Below are 5,145 nucleotides of genomic sequence, written 5' to 3' on the forward strand. Positions count from 1 at the left end.
CTGAATATATCACCATGTGTCTCCTAAGAACAAGAATTTTTTACCTAACCACTGTACCATTATCACATCCAAGATGTTTATTAACATTGACTCAGTAATACTTAATATATAATCCCTACTTCCCACTTGCTCCCAAAATATCCTTTATATCTTTATATGCTTTTGTTTTATTTTTGTTGTGAACCTCACACAAGGTTCATGAATTGGGTTTGGTCTTCTTCCTTTCATGTTCTCTCTAGAGCAGTTCCCTGCCCTTTTTTTTTTTTTTTTAAAGTAGTCTTCCCTGATAAATTTTTGAAGAGTAAAAGCTAGTTAGTTGGCTTATAAAATGTTCTACATTCTGGATTTGTCTGTTTCCTCATGATTAGATTTAAATTAAACAATATTGCCTGGGTGATATGTACCTCCCATTTGTATGTCATCAGTAGACACTTTGTATTAGTTTATCCCATTACTGGTGAAGCTAAATTTGGTTAAAGTAGTATCTATCCATTGTAAGATACTTTTTCACTTAAGAGGGAACCTGTGAGGCTATGTGAATATCCAGTTTTTTAAAAAATTAATTCCAGTGTAGTTAATGTTTAGTGTTATGTTAGTAACCCAAAGTTTTTAACACCCACTGATGATTATTAGTCTAAATCAGGTATTAAATAGGAGTTGTACCATGGGAATTTTTTCTTTTTTTTTTTTTTTAAGATTGGTTGATTTATTTTAGAGAGTGAGCGAGAGTGGGGGCGATGAGGTGGGATTAGGAGGGGCAGAAGGAGAGAGAGAATCTCAAGCAGACTCCCCGCTAAGCATGGAATCTGATTCAGGGCTCAGTCCTACGACCTTGAGATCATGACCTGAGCTGAAATCTAGAGTCAGATACTCAACTGACTAAGCCAGCCAGGTACCCCATAACATGGGGATTTTCTTTTCCTTTTTTTTTTTTTTTTTAAGATTTTATTTATTTGACAGAGATCACAAGTAGGTGGAGAGGCAGACAGAGAGGAGGAAGCAGGCTCCCTGCTCAGAGAGAGCTCGATGCGGGGCTCAATCCCAGGACCCCGAGATCATGACCTGAGCCGAAGGCAGAGGCCTTAACCCACTGAGCCACCCAGGCACCCCAACATGGGGATTTTGTAATTGCATCCTTTATTCTACATTTTTTAGGTGGCATTTGTGTGTGTGTATGTATGAAAAACAGCTATTTTTCCATTTTTCTTTCTCACATACTTTGAATATTACTGGACTTACTTTCTTTTTATAGTCAGTTTGTAAATATTCATTGTTCTTTTCTATTTCCAAATCATCCCAAATCTGGTAAGTGGGAGCTCCTCTAGGCCACTCTTCTGTGCTATTGATATATCCCTTTTAATCTTGAAGCACTTGCTTGCTTTTTGACCAAAGGTGTTCCAGACTCATTTTGTATTTTCCCTGGCCCAGCGCTGAGATCAGGTCTGAGTTTCATGGTGCACTTTTAAAATCTTTTCTTGACTGTCCTCCAAAATGGTAAGAAAATGTAATTTTCTTATTCTGAATTACTGCGGGGTTATTAGCAGAAACTTTTTTTTCTCCTTCATGGTAGACTGAACCTAATTTTCATACGTTAATGACAATATTAAGGACCAGCTATTACTTAATGTTTGGGAGCTCTTTTTATTTTATTTTATTTTTTAAAATATTTATTTATTTGACAGAGAGAGATCACAACTAGGCAGAGAGGCAGGCAGAGAGAGAGGGGGAAGCAGGATCTTTGCTGAGCAGAGAGCCCGATGCAGGGCTCGATCCCAGGACCCTGAGATCATGACCTGAGCCAAAGGCAGAGGCTTAACCCACTGAGCCACCCAGGTGCCCCTGGGAGCTCTTTTTAAATAAAAATGCAAACATTGCTCCTTGTGCTTTTAATTTTCCTTTTGAAAAAAAGGTAATCATGTTATTGTAAATGTTAGTGTTTCTTAGAGTTCTGCCATTGGTCCACTGTTCTTTCTTGTTTTCAGTGGATGTCCCCAGTCTACATTTCCAGACAAAGGCCCCTCCCCAGACCTCCAGTTTTGTATTCAGCCATCTGCTGAACAGCCTCTCCTGGATGCTTTTCAGTACTTAGTAAAACAGCTTTTCATTGTGTCTCCTACCCCCAGTCCTCTTAGGGTCCTGATTTCAGTTAGTGGGTCATAGACCTATAATATTGTCCCATTATGAGATGTACACAAAAGCATAGACATTTTTAAAAACAATTAAAATTTCTTTAGCTTCCTAGGGCACATCATACTTTGGAGACTACTACCCTAGAAGATAAACCAATCTCCTTAAAATCAGCTTTCAAGGCCCTTCATGATCTTCCTGCCTGACTTCTTAGAGACATCACCATACTCTGGGCTGTTTATCTCTCCAGGCCCACGCTCTAGCTTTTCTCAGCTTGCTGCTTTGTTCTCAACCTCTGCCTAATGTTCTCCACACCTTCTCTCGTTTGTCTGGCTAGATCCCACTTCATCCAGAATTTCTATACCCTCCTACCTATCTTCCTCGCCCCCAGGCTTATAAAGAGATAAAGATGTCTTTACACTGAAAGCTCAGCCAGCTGAAAGCTCAGCCAGCTGTCCTCTTACTCAAGTGATCAAACTTAGTATCACCAACAGTGGAGCAGATTGATATGTGCCCTTCTTCTAATCTCAGTGATACTTGCCCTTTCTTGATATGTGCCCTTATATCCCACTGATACCTTGCACACATCTGTCATACTTAACTGCATTGTGTTGAAACTATGCATGTGCCTCTTTTGGGTGAACTACTTTAAGGTAGCACCTGTGCACTATTCATCTAAATATCAACAGGGCAGGGCATAAAATAAACATACATTTAGAATGTTAGACATACAGTAAAAACAATACAATGAAGTTGAGGAGGAAATAATTGCCAGAAGATCAGATCTCCAGGGAAGCTTAACTCTTCCCTTAATTGTTAAGCATAGCAAATAGTGCTTTTTGTCAGATTTTCCTGGAGGCAGTGAATTGAAGGAAATAGTCAAGGTTGACTCTACACTTGAACTGTGTTTAAAAAGAAAGTTTGAATTCATAGAGCTACCTATTGAATTTAAAGAACTAAATTTTCCAAGTATGTGGGCTTTGTGGTTACTGAACTCTGGTTAACTGTATAGTAGGATACATGATTGTGTTCTGTTCAAAAGTTTTTTCTACAGTCTTCTCTCATGTTTTTGTGTAAGTCTGCTTTAAGGATAAGAGATCCTTGAGGGCAGGAGTAATGCTATAATCTACTGTTTAGCCTTAACATGTCAGACCCAGAGTTGATAGTCAGTAGGTAATTATTGGCTTGAATTTTAAAAATCTATTTTAATTTGGCCCTTTACCAAACTTTTTATCACCCATCTAGTATAGGTAGAAAAGATAAATTATATTTTTATTAGTACTGACAAAGACATCAGTATTTATGGCCTGCTCCAAGACAAAAAAAAATCTTATTTTTTTTCTTTTTTAAAATTTTTGTAGTCCCATACTTCTTTTCATCTCTAGAATATTTGGGAACCTGAAGATTATTTATGTGCTCTTTCTTCTTGCTCCCACATTTTCCCCCTTGGCCATTTTATTGTTACTTTAAAAACTATCCAAGGGACAAAAGGTAGCAGAGGTGAAGTGTTGGGTCCTTTTTGCTACTGGATTTGGTTAAAATTTAGAGACGAGAAAAAAAAAATAGAGAAGAGAGTGCCTGGGTCGCTCAGTTGTTAAGCGTCTGCCTTGGATTGGGTCATGATCCCAAGGTCCTGAGATTGAGTCTCATGTCGGGCTCCTTGCTCAGTGGGGAGCCTGCTTCTTCCTCTCCCACTTCCCCTGCTTGTGTCCCCTCTCTCGCTGTGTCTCTTTCTGTCAAATAGATAAATAAAATCTTTAAAAATAAAATTTAGAGAAGAAAGAATGGAAATTTCATTGTTAAAATGACATTTTGAATCATCTGTGTTATAATCATTCTATTCTGGTTCTTGTTGCAAAAATTTATACCGATTAATGATCAATTTAGACAATCTCTTTGCTTAATTTTTTGTGCCATCTTCTCAGCCAAAGTTTTTTTTTTTCAGCCAAAGTTTTTATTGACCTGTATATAATAGATCATTTTACTTAATAATATCCATGTGCAACAGGTAGATGAGAAGGAATCCCTGCTTAATAGGTGGTCGAAATTCAGAACAACCAAGATAGTTAAAGATGTGACTAGGACACAGCTTCCAGATCTGAATGTCTTCAGGGCCCAGTGAAACATTTTGAGAAGGAGTGGTGGGGGCAACAGTGTGTGTGTGTGTGTGTGTGTGTGTTTTTAAAAGATGACATCAGCCAGTCAAAGCTGTGGTGGCTTCTTTAAAACCTCTGGATAAGATTCTATCTTGTTCAAGGCCATTGTTTCACTAAGAAATAAGTGCATCTGTGGAAAAGACAATAGGAACAGTCTTTTGTCAAATTTACATTATCCTTTATGCTGATGCTAAATTGCATACTTGTTACTGTCAAGTTCTCTTAGTTTATGTGATGATGGATTAAAAGGTGCTTTATATTATATGCTAAACAAATAGGGCTTGAATATTCTCATATACAGTCTGTTTTAAAACACACTCTTAGAATTGATAATACCTAAGTGAATTTATGACATATTTATCTAATAACAAAAATAAGCTTAAAAGTAGAGAGGCACCCAAACAGATGTCAAAGATCAGGTACTACCTGTTTTCTTTTTTTGTTTGTTTTTTAATTTATTTTTCTAACTTTATTGAGATAAAACTGACATATAACATTGTGTAAGTTTAAGGTGTACAACGTGTTGACTTAATAGATAAATATATTACAGTTTAATGGCCATGGTATCATTAGCTAACGCCTCCATCACATCGCATAATTATTTCTAGTAACATTTAAGATCCACTCTCTTAGCAACTTCCAAGTGAATAAATACAATATTTTTAACTATAATCACAATGCTGTGTGTTAGAGCCCCAAAACTTACACATCTACTAACTGAAGTGTGTACTCTGTTTTTTCTTTTAAGATTTTATTTAATTATTTGACAGAGAGAGAACACAAGCAAGGGGAGTGGCAGGCAGAGGGAGACGCAGACTCCCTATGGAGCCTGATGTGGGGCTCGATTGTAGGACCCTGGGAT

The sequence above is a fragment of the Lontra canadensis genome, unplaced genomic scaffold (genome assembly GCF_010015895.1).
Source record: "Lontra canadensis isolate GAN:19392208 unplaced genomic scaffold, GSC_riverotter_1.0 scaffold71, whole genome shotgun sequence".
Lineage (NCBI taxonomy): Eukaryota > Metazoa > Chordata > Mammalia > Carnivora > Mustelidae > Lontra > Lontra canadensis.